Source organism: Bubalus kerabau, chromosome X, assembly GCF_029407905.1.
Source record: "Bubalus kerabau isolate K-KA32 ecotype Philippines breed swamp buffalo chromosome X, PCC_UOA_SB_1v2, whole genome shotgun sequence".
NCBI lineage: Eukaryota > Metazoa > Chordata > Mammalia > Artiodactyla > Bovidae > Bubalus > Bubalus kerabau.
In genome coordinates this window covers 122,215,677-122,237,688 of record NC_073647.1, presented here as the reverse complement: position 1 = coordinate 122,237,688, position 22,012 = coordinate 122,215,677, and the positions used below count along the sequence as shown (strand labels likewise).

Here is a 22,012-nt window from a genome sequence, read left to right as displayed (position 1 = left end):
GTGCATGGTGAGGACTTTTGACCCTTTAATTATGACTTTACCCTTTTCTTGCCAGCCATGTAGAAACATATGGACTCATCACTGAATTGCTTGGCTATCACATGCCTGCTTTTTAATTTTTTTGGCTGCGTCATAAGGCATGTGGGATCTCAGTTCCCCAACCAGGGATCAAACCCATGTCCCTTGCACTGGAAGTATGGAGTCTTAACCACTGGACTGCCAGGGAAGTCCCCCATATGCCTGATTTATTAAGTAACTTGTTATACGGGTGAAACTGAGGCAGACACTTTCTGGTAGTCTACTTTCAGTAGATCTTTCTACTATTTTCATAACCCCTGGGAGTGGAAATGACCACCCACTCCAGTATTCTTGCATGGGAAATTCCATGGACAGAGGAGCCTGGCGGGCTACAGTCTGTGCTGTCGCAGAGTCAGACACTACTGAGCATGTATGCATTTTCATGAGAGAAGGAAGAGAAATTTTTGTAAATCCAGTGATCCTTGACACATCTGAAACAAACAAGCCCAAGCCTGGGGTGCTGAAAGCTGTGACCACAAATGGTCCCCCAGCTGTGTCTGCCCTCATCCGGAGCACACGCAGATCCATCTGTGTCAACACAGGTCCTTCTCTTCTCCTTCCCCCTCTCCAAGGTTGCTCTACATGAATACAGGTTTGTGTGCATGCGTGCATGCTCATTCATGTCCAGCTCTTTGCAACCCCATGGACTGTAGCCAGCCAGGCTCCTCTGTCCATAGAATACAGGTTTGGAAAAGAGTAAAAGCAGAACACTCGCTCTGCCTTCTCTGGATGAGTGAGTTCCTCTAACAATAACGCTCCTGGTGCCACAAAGAAGCTGTTGTCAGGTTGTGGAACCTGAAGCCACAGCTCCCTTACAGGTTGTTCTTTGATGCATCACTTCAGGAGCGGTGAAACAGATGAGATCTAAGGGCAAGCACAGTTTTCCACACAGTTCAATGAAACAATCTGTCCCTTGAAAGCTACTTTATTTCCAGTGGTACTTTCCATATCAGTGTGTTGAAAATGTCATTAAATCAAGCTTTTTATTAACTTGTCAGTGTATCCAAAGTGTTCCACAGAATCTCCGCGGGGGATTTTCTTGTCTTTTAAACCTACACATTGCCACACAGGCTTTCCTCCCTAATTAACACTGACAGGTTCTCTTTAGTGCAAATATCCCCACCTAGAGCACAAGAGAGCAGGTGGGTGGAAACAGATTTTGATCATTTGCTAGACACAGAAAGAGAAGCCAACAGTGCTAACGGGCGTATGGCAAGATGGGAATATTGTACGAATGAGTCCAGGGCAGTGAAGTCATACAAGTCAACAGTGGGTTGCGGTATTAACACAGGCTGCTTATTCTGAGAAAACTGGAACATGTTGGATCCTATGGGGACTGAGAATTTTTTTTCCTAATTCAGGAAACTAACACATATTGCTGAGTTCTGAGTTGTGCTGGTAGACATATTATCCTAAGGCCAATATTTCTCACTCATTGGATGTCTTGGCTAGTGTGTTTCATGGTGTCTGGGTAGTTTTCAGAGTACACCTTCCTTGACTAAACTGATTTTTATGGCCCTAAACTCCAGATGCTGATTCAGGTTTTTGCCTTTGCCCCATCCCAATGTCCTCAGATTTCCAAAAGACCATGAGTCCACCCTGATATCACTAGAAATTCACTCACTTAGCCTAAGGTAAAATTCAAATTCAGTGTTTGGTGATTTTGTAGTGTCAACTCTGCCCTTTGACCCAGAGGGTTCCCACCTATGTAGTGTGATTTTAAGATTTTATACCCTATCATCCACATTATATGAACAGCTTGCCAGAAGATCCCAAGTACCTGATATTGGAGTGAAGCATCATTTTGGTCAGATCCAAATTAAAAAAGAATCAACACTTTCAAGTTGTGGTGCTGAAGAAGACTTTTGAGAGTCCCTTGGACTGCAAGGAGATCAAACTAGTCAATCCTAAAGGAAGTCAACCCTGAATATTCATTGGAAGGACTGGTGCTGAAGCTGAAGTTCCAATACTTTGGCCACCTGATGCGAAGAGCTGACTCATTGGAAAAGACCTTGATGCTGGGAAAGATTGAGGACAGGAGAAGGGGGTGACGGAGGATGAGATGATTAGATAACATCACCAACTCAATGGACATGAATCTGAGCAAACTCTGGGAGACAGTGGAGGACAGAGGAGCCTGGTGTGCTGCAGTCCATGGGGTTGCAGAGTCAGACATGACTTAGTGACTGAACAACAACAACCAAGAGTTGCACCCCAAGACCTGGTAGCCATACCTAGCTGCAGGGAGTCTGGGAAATGTAGTCCTTAGATGGATGGTTAGCTACCCAGTTTAAACGTAGAGGTTTCTAGTCCTAAAAAGGAGAAGAAAGAATAAATGTTGGGGACATTTAGCAGTCAAATCTCTGGTCAACCAAATAGCCATGAATACCACTTCCCCTAGGGAAACAATCCAAAGAGCCATGCAATCACTTTATCTGAGAACCCAGCATCCCTTTGTGATGCATAGTCTGACTTTCAGGTTTTGATGTGACTTCTCATGGTCTAGTGACCTATGAACTTGACAAATGATCAGCCTTCTCATCATCTAATATGCTGTGATGAGGAGGGCTAGGATAACCACACTTAAAGCTCCCATTTTGGAAAAAGGAAGAATTGGAAACATGTGATAATTATTGTACCTGGCAGTTATCAGATTCTGTTGCACAGCAGTTGTGAAAGGTTCCTTCCTGGCAGTGAAGTGCCACTGGATCCTACTCTGGAAGTAACTCATGTATCTTTTTCTGGAAGGCCACACTTGGAATGTATTGGAACGCGTACCCTTCCTGGGGGTTGCATAGTTTTAAACAGCCTAATTCCTACGGGTACAGATTGGAGGGATTAGGGGTTGTTTCAGAGTTTAAATTGGAGAAGGCAATGGCAACCCACTCCAGTACTCTTGCCTGGAAAATCCCATGGACAGAGGAGCCTGGTAGGCTGTAGTCCATGGGGTCGCTAAGTCGGATGTGACTGAGCGACTTCACTTTCACTTTTCACTTTCATACATCGGAGAAGGAAATGGCAACCCACTCTAGTGTTCTTGCCTGGAGAATCCCAGGGACGGGGGAGCCTGGTGGGCTGCCGTCTATGGGGTCGCACAGAGTCGGACACGACTGAAGCGACTTAGCAGCAGCAGCAACAGCAGGGTTTAAATAGGTTTGAGCATCGTAAGTCCACCAAAAAATTAGAAAACTAACAGTTTATTTGCTTTCAGTCAAGTCCATGAGAGAAAAGTGAAAAAGTTGGCTTAAAGCTCAACATTCAGAAAACTAAGATCATGGCATCTGTTCACATCACTTCAAGGGAAATAGATGGGGAAACAGATGGGGAAACAGTGGAAACAGTGTCAGACTTTATTTTTTTGGGCTCCAAAATCACTGCAGATGGTGATTACAGCCATGAAATTAAAAGACGCTTACTCCTTCGAAGAAAAGTTATAACTAACCTAGATAGCATATTGAAAAGCAGAGACATTACTTTGCCAACAAAGGTCCATCTAGTCAAGGCTATGGTTTTTCCAGTGGTCATGTATGGATGTGAGAGTTGGACTGTGAAGAAAGCTGAGTGCCAAAGAATTGATGCTTTTGAACTGTGGTGTTGGAGAAGACTCTTGAGAGTCCCTTGGACTGCAAGGAGATCCAACCAGTCCATTCTAAAGGAAATCAGTCCTGGGTGTTCTTTGGAAGGACTGATGCTGAAGCTGAAACTCCAGTACTTTGGCCACCTCATACGAAGAGTGGACTCATTGGAAAAGACCCTGATGCTGGGAGGGATTGGGGGCAGGAAGAAATGGGGACGACAGAGGATGAGATGGTTGGATGGCATCACCGACTTGATGGACATGAGTTTGAGTGAACTCCAGGAGTTGGTGATGGACAGGAAGGCCTGGTGTGCTGCAATTCATGGGGTCGCAAAGAGTCAGACATGACTGAGCGACTGAATTGAACTGATGTAAAAGTGACATGTAGTTTTAAGTTAACCAGGACTTTATTTACTAACCTCTGTGCTCAACTCTTCTCCTCTTCCTCAATTATGTTTATTCTTCCTCAGGACCATGGTGGCTATCTTGAAGGCACCTAAAACAATAAGAGGAGAGAAGGCAAAACCCTTAATCTGAATTTTCCTACTGGTCTGGCTCCTCTTGCCTGGCCAAGAACAATCATGTGAGATGCTCTTGAGAAAGGTTTGAAGCCACAGTCTTCTTTGTGGTGTTAGGAGTGTGGAAGCAGTTGATTTATCCAAATGTGCAAAACCTTAATTTGTCAGATTCCCAATCAGTTTAGATTGTAGGCTACAGGCTGTAAGTATCCCTTCATAGAACTGCATTCTGTTCCATCTCTTTTTGCAGACTGGTTAATTCTTACTTGTGGTTAGTTCTTGACTATAGTGCTTTGCTAAAAGAAGTCGAGATATACCAACCATGTGACTTTTGTTACCACTTCCCTGTGAGTTACAAGCTCAGTAAGCAAACGGCCTTCATTTCAAACACACTGACAATAGGCTTGTTGCGGGAAGGGGGACCCCTTCTAGGGCCCAAGAGTGGGCTCTTGTCTAACACTTGGAAATAAATTATCCAAGGAGACACACGTGCTGACAAAGCAAGAAACTTTATTGCGAAGGGGTGCCCAGGCAGAGAACAGCCGGGTAAGGGAACCCAGAAGGATGGCTCTGCAATGTGGCTCACAGTCTCAGGTTTTATGGTGATGGGGTTAGTTTCCAGGTTGTCTCTGGCCAATCATTCTGACTCAGGGTTCTTCCTGGTGGTGCATGCATTGCTCAGCCAAGATGGATTCCAGAGAGGGTTCTGGGAGCTTCGTAGGGCATATGAACTGGCATCTCCTCTCTCCTTTTTTTTTAAAAAATTTTTTATTTTATTTTTAACTGGAGGATAATTACTCTGCAATTAATTGTGATGGTCATTGTAGCACTGTTTATGGTTGCTAGGAAATGGAAGCATCCTCTCTCCTTTTGACCTTTCCCAAAATTCTTCTTGGTGGTAGATTGTTAGTTCCGCGTTCCTTACCAGGACCATCTGTTGTAAGATAACTCATGCAAATGGCTACTATCTTGCCTGGCCAGGGTGGCGGTTTCAGTCAGTGTTTCCCTTAACAGGTTTACCAGATGTTTGCTATGACACAATAAGGGTCACCATCTATCTAGCCTACATGATCTGTTACCTCACAGCCTGCTGTCCTAAATGCTAAGCAAATAGCACATATTTCAGCTTCTGTAGTGTCAGCCCTGTTCCTGGTAGCAAACTCTGTTGGGTTGGTTGGTTTGGCTGCTTTAGCAGAGATCAGACAAGAAAGATTTTTAAAATAATACACAATGTACTTCTCTCTCACAGGAAAGTCTGACATGGAAGGTGGATGGAGGAATAGGGAAACTGCTTTTAAAAGTCATCCAGGGCAGACTTGCCTGGTGGTCCAGTAGCTAATACTCTGGGCTCCCAGTGCAGGAGGCCTGGGTTCGATCTCTGGTCAGGGAACTAGATCCCATCATATGCTGCAACTAAAAGAAAGAATAAAAAATCAGCCAGGGGACCCAAGTTTCTTTTCTCTTTGCTTTACCGCCCCCTAGAATGTTGTCTTCATCTGTCTGGTTAAAAGTTGCTCACCACTGCTTTCTTTGTGGTCTGGACTACAGAAACAGGAAGAGGGGAAGGGGAAGGGTAGATGCTTCCTTTTAAGAATGTGCCTGAGATTTCACACATTACAGTTGAGCCTTGAAAAACACACTTCAAACTGTGTAGATCCACTTATACGTGGATATTTTTTCAGTACTACACATTCTGCAGTTGGTAGAGTCTTTTAATGTGGAACCGTGGATGAAAGTGAAAGTGAAAGTCGCTTAGTCATCTCTGACTCTTTGCAATCCCATGGACTATACAGTCCATGGAATTCTCCAGGCCAGGATACTGGAGTGGGTAGCCTTTCCCTTCTCCAGGGGATCTTCCCAACCCAGGGATCAAACCCATGCCTCCTGCACTGCAGGCAGATTCTTTACCAGCTGAGCCACACGGGAAGCTCAAGAATACTGGAGTAGGAGCCTATCCCTTCTCCAGAGGACCTTCCTGATCCAAGAACTGAACCAGGGTCTCCAGCATTGCAAGCGGATTCTTTACCAACTGAGCTATCAGGATATGGAGTGTCAACTGTACGTAATACTCACATTTTCAACTGCGAAGAGGGATCAGCATCCCCAACCCCTATATTGTTCAAGGGTCAACTATACTTCCACTTAATGGTGTATCAGAACTTCCTCACACCAGCTTGCACAAGCTCACAAGAGGCAATTGTTAAATTTTAGAGAATTTTGTGAGCTGGTTGAGAAAGACAGCCATTGCTAAAAATTAAATATATAAATTTACCATTAAACAAATTGTATTAGAAGAGTAAATAATTAAAGTGTGTTTTCCCTCAATTATTTTACTACACTTTACTATTATCTATGCTGCTGCTGCTGCTGCTAAGTCGCTTCAGTTGTGTCCAACTCTGTGAGACCCCATAGATGGCAGCCCACCAGGCTCCCCCGTCCATGGGATTTTCCAGGCAAGAGTACTGGAGTGGAGTGCCATCACCTTCTCCAATTATCTATGCTACTGATGTTATTTGTATCTATCTATCCACATGGTCCAAATACAATATAATGTTGTTGCAAATACTTTCCAACTCTGCCATTCAATGACATTGTAGATTGAAATCAGATATGGTTGGAGTATTTACACCATAGAAATTAGCAAATGCTACAAATCTGGGCTCCTCCTCTTTTATACCCACATGTGCTCTGACTCTTCATGGCCCTATTGACTGTAGCCCACAAGGCTCCTCTGTCCATGGGATTCTCTAGGCAAGAATACAGGAGTGGGTTGCCATTCCCTCCTTCAGTGGATCTTCCCAACCCAGGGATCAAGCCTGTATCTCTTATGTCTCCTGCATTGGTAGGCAGGTTCTTTACCACTAGTACCACCTGGGAAGTTCCCTACACCCAAGAGCTGGTGGTTAAACATTTACCAATACACAATCACTTCCATTATATCTCTTTGGCCAGAATTTACTCACATGGCCATACCTACTTACAAGGGAAGCTGGGACATGTAGTCTTTAGCTGGGTGACCATATACCTATCTATAATTGAGTGATTCTATTATAAGGAAGAAGTGGAGAATGCTTTTTGGAAGACCATGAGCATGCACATGTTTTGAAGTAGAAGAGGAAGCTCTGGTCAGGTTTCCAGAACTGAGACACACTCTATCAGTAGTTCTTTGTAGAGATGGTAATAAACTCAAAATAGAGATTTTAGTGCTTGTGTAGTCCACCACCCCAGGGTTAGTGAAAATGAATGATTTCCGTTTAGAATAGTGGACGAAGCACATAAGACAAGCCTCCTCTGTCCTGTGTCCAGTTGCCAGAAAATTAAAAAAATATATTAAAATATAAAAAAATGTATAAATGTGCCAGAAAACAAGAACGTGAACCCTTTGTACCTCCAGAAACTCTGAGGAATCACTGAGAGGCAGAAAGATGATGTATTAATAAGATTTAAGTATGTACCTAATGGGACTTCCCTGGTGGCTTAGATGGTAAAGCATCTGTCTACAATGCAGGAGACCTGGGTTCGATCCCTGGGTCGGGAAGATCCCCTGGAGAAGGCAATGGCACCCCACTCCAGTACTATTGCCTGGAAAATCCCATGGACAGAGGAGCCTGGTAGGCTACAGTCCATGGGGTCGCAAAGAGTCAGACACGACTGAGCGACTTCACTTGTATATACCTAAAACCCAAATATGCCTGAGTGATGTGGGTACTGTAAAAACTGGAAACCACTCACAGAGAACTAGTTTCAGGGAAATCCAAATTAGAACATTGAGTATACTCTGGAATAAAAGAAAGTCTGTACTTTTGATTTGGTAAGGAATTGGGATATGGAGGTATTGAGCCCCTGCCTCTTCCTTTCTCAATGTGTTCTTATGAAGGGCAACTCTTGTTGTAAAGTTTTAAGTCTGTGAGTATTTTTTTTTTCAACTGATACACCAAGCTCCACAATTTAGTACCCAACAGAGACTCCTAAGGCCAGAAAAGATATGACCAGTGACTGAATGCAATGCTTATCTTGGGTATTTGCCTGCAGAGTAAACATTCATGCAAACTGTTTGCTCTTTCTATATTAAAGTATAATGAGGATATTTGGACTAGGTAATATGGTCAGAGACTTGTCTTATGCATATATGGCTTATATTAAATGATGATTCTATCCAAACATTTTTCTTTAAAATCATGTTAGAACCAAGCACACACACACAAAGCTAGAAGTAAAAATATTCCCAAGATGATGGATGATAAATTGCTTTCTTCTTCCTCACAAAAAATTAAAGTGGTAGGTGTCTCTTTTTAGCAGCATTTTCCACAGGAGATCAGGAAAGCCATTAGATGGTTATGGATGAATTCTTGGTATTGGATGATAAAAATGACTAACATGTCTATGGGTTTAAGAGAGCTGGAAAAGGCTGTACAGATAAACAGTACTTTAGGATATTAGACATTTGGATTCTGGAAGGAAGAAATGTAAAATTAGAAACACATTCAAATGATTTATCTATTTCTCTTTAAGGAGTAAATATTGTTTTTTAAAAGATTGTTTTTAACAGTATGTCCTTATTGGTTATTTTGTGTGTAACAGTGTGTACATGTCAATCCCTAATTCCCAGTCTATCCTTTTCCCCTCCCCCGACCATAAATTCATTCTCTAAGACTGTAAGTTTGTTTCTGTTTCGTACATAAGTTCATTTTTATTATTGTATTTGTAATTTTTTGATCATTGGACACATACATCTAATACTATTAATTGAGAACCTACTATATGCAAAATGCCACTAAGCCCTAAAATAAACACAAGGAGCTTGCAATCTAGAGGGGAATGTAAGAGAGACATTTCAGCTCTTTTTTTTTTTTTTTTTTGTAAAAGTATTGACAGCAAGTACATATGGACAGTCCCATATTTAAAACAGGTGCTGTCATTCTCAACAAGGTGGGAATTCCTAAGTTAGGAGATTTGTAATACTAGGCAAGAGAGCTAGCATTCCACTATTTCTTCAGTATTCAAAGAGCACAGCCTACATGTCCTAGTTTAGAGGGAGATAAATCCTTTATAATAAGCCTGTTTTTCCCCTAAATGAGCTGAATTAGCATAGGAGGGAGAAAAGACAGGACTGAACTGACAATTTTCCACAAAAAACTTCACAATGTTGCTTTTAACTCTGACAGGAAGCAATTTTAGTAATGTATGTTTATTTCCAGTCTTTTTCCTTATTTCTCCTTTTGAGAATCCTGGGTTTTTGAAGCACCAGTGCTGGAGTATGAAGTGGAGAGAAGAATTTGAGAAAGTGAAAACACTATATGAAAAGGTATAGAGCTACTCCCAGAAGATGAGAATAGTCTGGAAAGGATGGCCATCTGTGGAGAAAGAAAGGCACTGGGAGATTCATGAGAAGAGAGGGAATAAGGAAAGCAACCACAAAGGAACTAGCAGAATGATGCCTTGAAAAAGGACTTTGAGATTGACATATATACGCTATTGATACTGCATATAAAATAGATAACTAATGAGAACCTACTGTGTAGCACGGGGACCTCCACTCAGTGCTCTGCAGTGACCTAAATGGGAAGGGAATCCAAAAAAGAGGGTATATATGTATAACATATAGCTGGTTCCCTTTGCTGTACAACAGAAATTAACGCAACATTGTAAAGCAGCTATACACCAATACAATTTTTTAAAAACATCCAACCAGGACCTTGGCTGCCCAAGGTCACCCAATTCCAGGGGCAGGGCCAATTTGCTGCTTTAGAAAGCAGGAGATATGAAAGGAAACCCCAGTGGAGAGCCTGGGAGAAGGGAAGAAGTATTATTTCTTTTCTATCTCTGTGCTGCTTGACTGGCTAGAATATTCATTTACTAGGAAAGTTTTTGTTAAAATCTAATAGAATGTTTTAAACATGGAGGAAAAAAGGACTTTGGAGAAGTCTTAGTCCCTGGTGAGATACAGTTCTACTTTACTGATTCCTGAAGAGACATCAGGACATGCTTTCCTGGCTTTACAAGGCTTTTTAGAATCAGACTTGTGGGAGTTTTGTCCATGTTTTGTTATTTGCTTGTTTTGTATGTCACTAAGGCTATGGTTTTTCCAGTGGTCTTGTATGGATGTGAGAGTTGGACTGTGAAGAAAGCTGAGTGCCGAAGAATTGATGCTTTTGAACTGTGGTGTTAGAGAAGACTCTTGAGAGTCCCTTGGACTGCAAAGAGATCCAAACAGTCTATCCTAAAGGAGATCAGAAGCTGAAACTCCAATACTTTGGCCACCTCATGTGAAGAGTTGACTCATTGGAAAAGACCCTGATGCTGGGAGGGATTGGGAGCAGGAGGAGAAGGGGATGACAGAGGATGAGATGGCTGGATGGCATCACCGACTCAATGGACGTGAGTTTGAGTGAACTCCGGGAGTTGGTGATGGACAGGGAGGCCTGGCATGCTGTGATTCATGGGGTTGCAAAGAGTCGGACATGACTGAGCAACTGAACTGAACTGAAGGGCTTCCCAGGTGGCGCAGTTGTAAAGAATCCAATTGCCAGTGCAGGAGATGCAGGAGGCACAGGTTTGATCCCTGGGTTGGGAAGATCCTCTGGAAAAGGGAATGGCAACCCACTCCAGTATTCTTGCCTAGCGAATCCTATTGACAGAGGAGCCTGGTAGGCTAGAATCCATGGGGTCACAAAGAATCAGACATGACTGAGTATCTGAGCACAGCACAGCCTCTACGATATGGGCTTTAAGCAAGGGGTGAGAATAATCACATTAATTGAGAATAAACAGGAAAAATTCTGCCACCCCCAATGGTGTACCCTGAGGGGCCTCAGGATAGAAAAGAATAGAATACTGGCCCTAGAGAGCTAAGATGCATATCAAAGGAATGATTTCCCTGAGCCCAGACTCTTGTATCTTCCCACACAAAGAACAGTGCTAAATTCAGTAACTTGAGATATCTGGTTTCCTGTTGTTAACACTAATCTTTTGATGTTCCTACTACTTGGTTTTTGTTGCAAAACTGTATGTCCTGGCTCCTCCCTTATCTCTTCAGAATAGTCCCTTAGAGCTACCTGAGAGCTTGTCTCCTATGCCTAAGTCCTCAGTATGTCCACTGAATAAAACATAATTCTCAACTTGTAGGTTGTATAATTTTTCTTCAGTAGACACTGTACTGGTATTCTCTAACATAAGTTGGTACACCCCTGCTCTTCCTTCCAACAGGTACTTCCCTCTTTGCATAGAGGACTTTTAAAGATTAAATATGCTTTGAAGCCCAAAGGAATGGTAAGATTTCAGCACAGAAACATACTGCTGGGGTGGTGGAAAGGAGAGCTCTTTTTCAAACATATCACAGACATAACTGCCTTTCTTACTTGAGGACAAAACTAAGCATAGCATATTATTCCAATGTTTAAGCTTTCCATTTCAGATTTAATTTTGCTTTAAAGAATAGTACCAATTTCCTGCTTGAACAGTGATTCTTCCCTCATCACTTTTCCAGTCCCATTTTTAGCCTTAGGTGATAAATGGGCAAACTTTCACAACTGGACTTTTCAGACCAGACTCTAAGTATAAAAAACATTGAGAGAATCCCCTGGTGGTCCAGTTGTTAGGACTCCATGCTCTCACTACCGAAGGCCTGGGTTTGATCATTGGCCAAGGAACTACAATCCCATAAGCCACATAGTGTGGCAAAGAGAAAAAGAAAGCAACAAAATAAACAAAAAAAGAAAATTGACATTGGATTCTTAAATTATGCCTTTGCAGCCTTATACTGAAGTATTTTCTGTAATTGAAACAGAATTTCAAATCTAGACGAAAATGTTAATGATGGACATTTGTGTACTTAATACATAGTGAGGCCAATCAAACTAAAATGTTGGAATTTGGAGTAGAGAAAGGTTATTGCAGGGCCATGCAAGGAGAATGTTGGCTTGTGCTCAAAAAGAAAAAAAAGAAAAGAAAAGAAAAAGCAAACTCCCCAGTGGTTTTGGGGAAAAGTTTTTAGAGGCAAAATTTGGGATGAGTCTGCAGGGTGTGTGACTTTGTTCTAATATTTGGTGGTGAGGTAACAGGGCAGTGCTCTAGGAATCTCGTGCTCAGCCTGAAGTTACCATCCTCTACCTTGGTGGGCACCTTAGTTCCTGTATTGTTTTATATATATATTCATATTCCTTGAGGAGGAACCAGGATCCTGCACTGTAGTTTCTTGATTTTTTTCCTCCTTTGTTTCTGCATTCCCTCACTTCCCTAATTAGCAACTGTTTGAAACTGCTCTTTGGAAATCAGGGAGGTCTAGGAGTCTAAAGACTTTATTCCTACAAATAAGAAAGGGGGACATGGAAAGAGTTTCATGCCCTGGAGGGCCTCAGAAGGTCCTGTTCCATTACAAAAACAAGTAGCACAAATAATTTTTTTCTGTTAGATTTGGTCCAGTGGTTAAGATTTCTCACTTTCACTGCAGGAGGCTCAGGTTTGATCCCTGGTTGGGAGAGTTCCACATGCTACATAATGTGGCCAAAAAAAAAAATCAAAATAGTGCATATACTGGACATTATAAAATCCAAGAATTTTATACTAGAAATGCAATTTAAAAATAATACCTCACCTTGAGCCTTCTAAAATAAATTAATGTTATAATGGATGGGAACAAGAATTGGAAATCAAGAAAGAAGTCCAGAAAGATAAAATGTAAGGTAGTGGGTATTACAAGTAGGTTTAGTTTTTTTTTTTTAATTTATAGTTTTCCACCTTTTAAAAGTGAGAATGTATAATTTTAAAAATCATAAAACTATTTCATTAAAAATTAAATATGAATAAGAGATCTACTTTTATAATTTTCAGAGAGTTAACTGAATCTTCTAGGATCACTGGATTTAAGAACTAGCTTTAGTAACCATTTGGGCTGATTGTTTCATTTGGGGGTTGAGGTTGTTGAGGTCAGAGAGGTCCTATGGCTTATCTCAGCTCACACAGTGAGTAAGTTGGCAAATCTGGATATAAAATTTGGATTTCCTGGAGTCTCATCTAATATTTATTCCACTGTGCCCCCAATTAATTCTACATGTCCATCTCCAGAGGCTATTATAGACAGGAGATGTGGCAGGCTCTCTGTTAGGTATTTTTGTATGTGTGTTGTCAAGTAAAGGGTAGGTCACACGATAAAGAATCTGTCTGCAGAGACTTGGGTTCAACCTCTGGGTTGAGAAGATCCCCTGGAGAAGGAAATGGCAACCCACTCCAATATTCTTGCCTGGGAAATCCCATGGACAGAGGAGCCTGGCGGGCTACAGTCCATGGGGTCAGAAAGAATCAGACATGCCTAATAAAGGTGTGCTTTGTAATTCAAACTATATTGCACAATGATAAACACGGCCTACTGTAAATGTCAAGACAGAAGATAGAAAATCAGGTTGTGGGGCAGCTGTTTGGCTAGCCTAGGTGGCTGAAGAGGGCAGTTCTGCCATGTGCCCTGGGCGTTGTTGACTTGAAAAATATTCACAACCTAAAATTTGAGAGTTATGTTTTATTCGGTGGAAATTTTTAGGACTTCGAGTCTAGGAGACAGTATTTCAAGTAACCCTGAGAGAACTGCTCCAAGGAGGCGAGGGTGGAGGAGCTAGGTTATACAGAAGTTTTGTAACAAAAGACAGGTATTCTGAACATAAAAAGATTATTGTAAATTAAAGTAAAGCAGATATCCCAAGTTAAGGAATTCAGTGATTCTCTGTGTTTGGGAAGATGTAAGAGTCAGGGCTCACTGAAATCATTGCTTTCATATGCATGCACCTCAGCTGTCTGGCGGAGAAGGCAATGGCATCCCACTCCAGTACTCTTGCCTGGAGAATCCCATGGATGGAGGAGCCTGGTAGGCTACAGTCCGTGGGGTCGCAAAGAGTCAGACACAACTGAGCGACTTCCCTTTCACTTTTCACTTTCATGCATTGGAGAAGGAAATGGCAACCTGCTCCAGTGTTCTTGCCTGGAGAATCCCAGGGACGGGGGAGCCTGTTGGGCTGCTGTCTATGGGGTCACACAGAGTTGGACACGACTGACGCGACTTAGCAGCAGCTGTCTGGGGCCAGTTTCCTGTTTTCACATCCTGGGTTTCCTTAGGACATACTGCAGGGAATGGGTGCTAGATGGCAGGTATTCTTTTCTTTCTTGAGTTTCCTCAGGGCTCACCAGCTCACATTGGAGGGCTGCAGTCACTGATGGCTGTGTCATCCTTGTTTACTGCCATGGCAGGAAATACTCCATTTCTCAGCATGTTACCAAGAAGTTCAGCAGAGACTATTCCTCTGACTCTTCCAAAGTTCAATCTGTGAGCTTTTAATATTCATCTATAGTTCCCTCTCTGCTTATTTAGATTCTGAAGCTTGAATCCTAGAAACTATCAAATAAACCTGCCTACAGCATCTCAGCCAGTAATGGGAAGATCTAGGGCTTGAAGTCGGTTCTGACTCTCTTAGCTGACACTCTTCAATTCTGAAGTATCAGAAAGAAAAAGGAGAGGTTTACTCTGTTACTCATTTATTCCGGAGTGATTTTTTTTTTTTTTAAGAAGCAATTATATCATAAGTAGAAAAGCTTTGGGAAATGAAAATCTCTAATCAGACACTTTATTGAAAGGATTGTGGGTTCCACTAAAAGAGCTGGAGTTACGAGCAGAATGGGAGAGGATATTTGCTGATTCCTTTGTCAATGTGGCATTAAGGAAAACCTAGGTGGCCTAGATGTTAAAGGAAAGAAATTAGGTTGCAGAGACTACTGAATTAATCACAGCAACAAAGAGTGCTAACCAGACAGTGCTGGTACTGGGAGTGTTTTTGCAGAGTCAGTAACAGGAACTGTACATAACCTGGAGAATACTCCTTACCAAATGCGATTGTGTGTGCCTGATGCATAGTGAGGCCAAACAAACCAAAACACCAGAGCTTGGATCAGAGAAAGGTTTACTGCAAGGCCAGGAAAGGAGACCAGTGGCTTGTGCTAAAAACAAACAAACAAAAAAACCCCATACTCTGATTGTTTTGGGGGAGAAGTTTTATGTGCAAAATTTGGGGTGAAGGCTGCAGGGTGTATGACTTTCTTCTGATTGGTTGGTGGTGAGGTAACAGAGTGGTGTTCCAGGAATCTTGTGCTCAGCCTGAAGTTACCATCCATACTTCACCTGTGTTGTGTGGTCAGAGCTCTCCATGGAGTAGTCTAATGTAGACAACTATCTAATGTTTTTTTTTTCTTTTTTTTCTTTTTCTTGGAAGTTCATATTAGAAAAGAAAAATTAAATTGTCTCTTCTACTACAGATATGTTAATCCTAGAGATAGTTATATGAAGACAAAAACTCCTGGATATGGGAAGGTGTTTGGGGGATGAGCATACAAAGAGTCTTTTTTAGAAACATTTTAAAAGCAAACTGCAATTTGCCTAATAATAGCCTACCCAGTAGAAAAGAATTGCTTTAACTTCTCTTGAGTGCTTTCATCTCAACTCTGACAAAATGAACGCCTGTTGGCAATTTAACAATTCCTTGGTTTTTAGCTGAAAGAAAATCAAATAAATGGAGTGCTACTAATACTGAGGTGAATGTGCAGTCTTGCAAGACTGGATTTAACTTGTTTTCCAAAATATATTACATAAAATATATGTGATAAAAATATATTACATAAAATATATGTGATAAAAATATATCACATATATATTAGGTCGGGAAGATCCCCTAGAGGGGAGGGCATGGCAATCCACTCCAGTATTCCTGCCTGAAGAATCCCATGGACAGAGGAGCCTGGCGGGGCTACAGTCCATGGGATCGCAAAGAATTGGACACAGCAGAAATGACTTAGCACATACGCACATACTGCATTTAACTATTTTTTCTGTGTTATTTTATCTTTGTGTTATACTGACACCTGATATCCCCAGACCTATATGTATATTGGTCTTGCCACTGTGAGAGAGAATTAAATGGGAACATTTTATGAATGAAAAATGTTGCCTGCCATATCAATGAAGATGCTGTGACTATCAAGCCATCTTCTTTGAGAAGTCAAGTGAGTTGATCTGATGACAACATTGTGCCTTAATAATAATCTTAACAAACACAAAAGTATAGGGTGACATTGGAGAAAGTGGGAGAGGGTGGCTGAAAAAGAGAAAAGGATAAAAAATATATGTAGGTAGGTAAGACATCATGTCCCAGTCTAAAAAATAAAGTTCTCCATAATAACGCTGACATTGGGGGTGGGGAAGGGGGGAGTGGTGAGCAGAATAGAGCATCTGATATTCTGAAAATTAAGCTTCATCGTCTGTATCAACATTAACCACACACATAGACACACTAGAAAAGAGACTGATTCAGTCTTAATGATACACTATAAGTAGATTTGCATTGAACTGAAAATATGTCCATGTGAAAGTATATCAAAATTAAAATCTCATTTGCATATATAATATCAGTTAGAGCAAATGTTCACTGCATGATAATCTTCCCTCTAGGAGAGGCCATTAGGTTGATTTGCATTCATTTAAATGTTCATGTGAAACGTGGATTTTATCTATGCAATTACGAGAGTGGTTAATATATTGTGCTATTAAAAGTTGAAAGACTACTCAGAATTTGTAAGACACAAATGTGGCATTAGATGGGCCCAACTCAAAGGAAAGCCTCTCACATAAATAGACTCCATTTCTTCAGTGTGGGCAGAGAAACGGAAACTAATCACTCCACGCAAATATCTCCGCATCCGGTGTTATTCTTGTGGCAGGGATTCATGAATGAATGGAGAGTTATTTTTACAGTAAGCAAAATAATCAGTAAACTACATGACATATTAAAGATGTGATAGATTGCAAATATGGCCATGAATTCTTTCCATCCCTGTTTGTACACCCTTCTACTGTTTTACTGTGCAGCTCTACTCACTAAGCATTGGAGTCTGTTTCTCAACCCATTAGATCTAGCCTGTTCACAAGACTTCCTTTGGCCAAAAGGACATTAGCAAATAAGATACAAATACAAGCAAGGTTTGAAAACTGCTAGCTCACTGGGGCTTACTCCCTTATTGTTCTTGGAATCCTGAAAGAAAGTGTGTTAGTCGATAAGTTGTGTCTGACTCTTTGTGACTCTATGGACTATAACCTGTCAGGCTACTCTGTCTATGGAGTTCTCCAGGCAAGAATACTGGAGTGGGTTGCTATTCCTTTCTCCAGGGGATCTTCCCAACCCAGGAGTTGAACCTGGGTCTACCACATTTCAGGCAGATTCTTTACCATCTGAGCCATCAGGGAAGCCCTCAAACCACTATATGAATGATTCCAAGGAAAACTGCTGGAAGATAAAAAAGCTACATGGAAGAGAACAAACACTAGAAATGTGAATGAGGCCATTGTGGATCGTGCAACCATCAGCTGACCATAGATGCATGAGCAAACCTAGGGGAGGTTAACTGAGTCAGTCCAGGCCAGAAGAACTGCACAACCAACCCACTGTCAACAAGCTAGATAAAATGGCAGTTGTTTAAAGCTGCTAAATTTGCAGTGTTTTGTTACAGAAGTAGCTAACTGGTACATGCATGCTAAGTTGCTTCCGTCCTGTCCGACTCTTTGCGACCCCATGGACTGTAGCTCGCCAGGCTCCTCTGTCTATGGGATTCTCCAGGCAAGAATACTGGAGTGGGTTGCCATGTTCTCCTCTAGGGGATTTTCCCAACCTAGGGATCCAACGTGTGTCTTTTATGTCTCCTGTATTGGCAGGCGGGTTCTTTACCAGTAGCGCCACCTGAAAAGCCCCGGCTAACTGGTACTGCAGGTTATAAATATTTTAGAGAGAAAGAGAGCAGATAAAGTGGGATTAGAGGTGTGTATGTGGATGTCTGGGGGGATATGTTGCCGTTTTAAATAACTTTGTTGGCAATTCCCAGGGATCCAGTAGTTAGGACTCTCTACTTTCACCGCTGAGGCTTAGTTTAATCCCTGATTGGGGAACTAAGATCCCGCAAGGTGCATGGAATGGCCTAAAAAGAATTTGTTTAAAGTTTAAAAATAAATAAATAACTTTGTCAGGGAAGGCTTTGCTGAGAAGATAACATTTGACTCAATATATGAAAGAGATAAGGAAGTGATTCATGGGGTTATTTAACAGAAGGGCATGCCTGGCAAAGGGAGTGGCAAGTAGAAAGTTTCTGAGGCAGTGTGTCTGTCTATTTTGAGGAAAAGCAAGGTCAGAGTGCCTGGAGTACTGTAGGAGATGAGGGCAAAGGGGTAACAGGAAGCCATCTATTTATTCTCTGAGTTCCTTGTTAACATCTGGAAAAAAAGCCTTCCAATGTATACGATGGGATACCCCTGTACCTTGCCCTGACTTATAGGAGACCACCGTAATGAATCAATCCAGAGGTAGAACACTGACACAAGCTGGCCAACCAGCTTCTTCCTCCTGAGAATTTGAAATTTGGAAACCAGGAAACCAGAGATTAAGAGGTGTTAAGAGCTGAAGTCCCCTTACTGGCTGAGCTCAAGAGACCCAGGGTCCACACCCAGCTCTAGTTGCTGAATTTCTAGAGCTGGCTGGCTTGTTGTCCCTGTCAAGGTTTCGGACCTAAACTCATTTTTGAGGCCATGGAACACCCCTGAATCATTACAATGAATTTATTCTCACTCTCAATCTTTTTTCTTAAATAAGACAAAGTTAATTTCTGTTGCTTGCAAATAAAAGAACCTTAACTAATGTAATCATCTTGTGATTTCTCTCTTGTTGTTTAATGTATGTCTTCTCTTCTGAAATGGGATTATTAGATTCTTAGAAGAATTTCTTCAACTTATTTCAAATCTTTTGTCTATCCAGCTGTGCATATAGGACAAGATAATCACAGCTAAGTATTCATTCAGTGCCATAATGTGGCAAGCACAGAGCTAAATGCTTATGTAGATTATTTTATTTAAGTGTCATGATAATTCTATGAATAACTACTCTGATTATCTCCATTTTTACAGATGAGGAAACAGAGGCCAGAGAGGTGACATGGCTAATAAATGGAGGATGGATTCAAATCCAGACAATCTCACCCACATTCTTTCAGGACCCAACACCAAGTAGGTACTTAAAGATACTTGTGTATTTTTTCATTGAAGTGTACTAGGTATGTGCAAAATCACCATCTGGGATGATCATCTGGCCTTCACCATCCAGATAAGGTTTCGCCAGCATCCCCTCCACTATGGGCAGAGAGGTTTTGTCCTAGGAACTTACTGTCAGTGACAAGTTAGGGGGTGCGATGTACAGACAGCAGGAAACCATTCCTGCTCAGAAAATGTTCCTTATCCCATCAGGGCCAGACAGGACAAAAGCAGATCACATTTTGGGTCAGCATTCTTGTTAAGATGCAAATAAGTTATGCCAATGTGAGTTAAGTATAACATGACATGAATTCATTTACATACATCAGTACATATTAATTTACCAGGAAAAAGCAAACAAACAAAGCTCTATGAAGGCAAGGCCTGAGACTCCTCTGCTTACCTCTGCATTACCTCACACAATGTCTGACTCATAGTATGTACTCAATAAAATATAGCCAAATGAATTGGATGAATGAGTAAAGAGAATTAGGCACCAGAGAATAAGGGTCCAGCTAGGAGAGTTTAAATACATATAATTATCCATTCCTGATGGATGCATATGAATCTTATTGTATGAATTTTATTTATTAATTTTTTTCCTTTGCTGGCACTACATGGCATGTGGGATCTTAGTTCCCTGACCAGGGATGAAACCCATGCCCACTGCATTGGAAGGCAAAGTCTTAACCACTGGACCACCAGGGAACCCCAGTATGAATTTTACGGTTCTTCTGAGTTGTAGGGGTTTCTGTGTTGTACATGTGCACTGGGTGAACTTAGATGAGGCCATTCCCCTGTGTTTTGGAGGTAGGTCTCACAGGAAGGGTAAGATGAGAGTTTGAATCGATAACACAGAAAAGACTGTCAGAGAGAAATGCAGTGGGAGAGCCATGATGGGTGGCAAAGCAGGGACATGTCCTTTGATTCTAATTTGAAAACAGAATAGACATCCATTGTCTCAGCTATAGGTAGCTAGAATGTAGATGACAAACCTATATGGAGAAGATGCCTGGTACCCTGGGGAAGAGCACTGGGTTGAATACATTGATGGCTCCAGCTTCTTATCCCTTCCTATATAGATGCCCATTGCCATGTTATTTTGCAGTGCCTTCTTGGGTTGGGTGTACTTCTCTGTCCCTTGACCTTGAGTTCAGCAAAGGATTTTATTTGGCCAACAGAATGAGGTGGCAATGATGCTGCACCAGTTTTGAACCTAGCAAGAGACTTTGCAAGTTTCCTCTTGTGTCTGCCCTTTTACTATTACCATAAGAAGAATATGCAGGCACCAGCCTTCTAGTCCCACGTGGTAACAGACTCCATGTAGCAGAGTCACCTCCAACCAAGCTCAGCCTAAATTAGCTGACTCTGATTCAACTCATAGATACTTGAGAGTAAACAATTCTGGTTTTAAGCCACTGATTTTTAAAGAATCAGTTTATGGCTAGGGCTAATTGATACAAGCACCAAACTCATGGAAGAATAGACCTTAGTTTGAACTCTAGCTCAAACTAGAGTTGGCTATGTGCCCATGAACAAAGCATTTAAATGTTCTGAGCCTCAGTTTTCTCATCAGTAAAATGGGCATAATAATAGCTACCTTATCATTTAGGGCTACTAAAAGGAACATCAAGATACGTGTGAAAATCTTCATAAGTAAATATTAGATTAATGCTTTTTTCTTTATTAATGGAGATCATTGGTTCATTCTACAATACTTTTTTTTTCTTCTTTGTGTGTTATAGGAGTCTCACTTAAAATTTTACATTGTCACAACTGTTCTACCCCATGTCAATTTTTTTTTTATTTTAAAATCATGTATTTATTTTTTATGTTTTAAAATCTCATGTAATTTTCAATTAAATTATAGTTGGTTTACAACAGGTTGTTGGTTTCAGGTGTACAGCACATGCCAAAGTTTTAATGAGGGAACAGTGAGCCTCTGGGGACCACAGTGGTAGTGGGAATAAGTGGAAGACTGAAAGACCCTCAAGAGGAATAATGAAACTCAAGCGGGCAAAATCAATACCTCCCCACTCAATGGTGCTTTAGTGTTTGGTTTCATAAGAAAACATTTCCTGATACTTAGAGGGAAAAGCTATCTGAAGCAGCCCAACTGTCCCTGCCTTCCTGGCCACCCTTGATGTCAAAAGCCTAGAGATGAACCAGAAGATAAAAGGAGATACAGAAAGAGCAAATCCTACAAGCTATCATAACATGACACTTCCCAACTCCAGGAGTGCTGTAGTCAATGCACTAGAAATGCAAAAATACCCAACCCTTAGATCTAGCTTCTCCACCTACAAATTATTACTTCTCCTCTGAGCTTACAACCCATTCTCTCTGTCTGTCTCATTTGTCATTTAATTATGTGCTGCCCCCATAACACTAGTGTGTTACTCTGATCATGTTAATTTCAGTATCGCATGGACTGCTTGTAATTTTCCTCTTCAGATCCTTTATTTATTTATTTTTTCCAGACCCTTTATTTTATGTCAGGTACTTAAAACAATGGGTTCTTCCCATTACAAAACAGATTTACAGATTTATAGTCAACTTGTGATGGTTTAATGCCAAGATGTTACAGAACCATCTACCAGTGAAAAAGGGTTCAGTGGAAGCAGACTTAATGATTAATTGGACTTTTCAGATTTAAAGAAAAAAATTAAGCAACATAGCAAACAGACTTTTTCTAATTTACAAGTATTAATAAGCTTGTAGGGGGAGCCTTGTTGCATA

The 22,012-nt window shown here is 41.3% G+C and overlaps 1 long non-coding RNA gene across 1 annotated transcript in view; it reads left to right on the top strand.

Moving 5' to 3' along the window:
• Window positions 1-21,145, top strand: part of LOC129639819 (uncharacterized) — a 34,905-nt gene extending 13,760 nt beyond the window's left edge. Inside the window, exons 2-3 of the long non-coding RNA XR_008708620.1 lie at window positions 19,151-19,249; window positions 21,019-21,145. This is a non-coding gene — a long non-coding RNA (uncharacterized LOC129639819). The remainder of the gene's footprint in view (window positions 1-19,150; window positions 19,250-21,018) is intronic.
• Window positions 21,146-22,012: the final 867 nt, after the last annotated feature.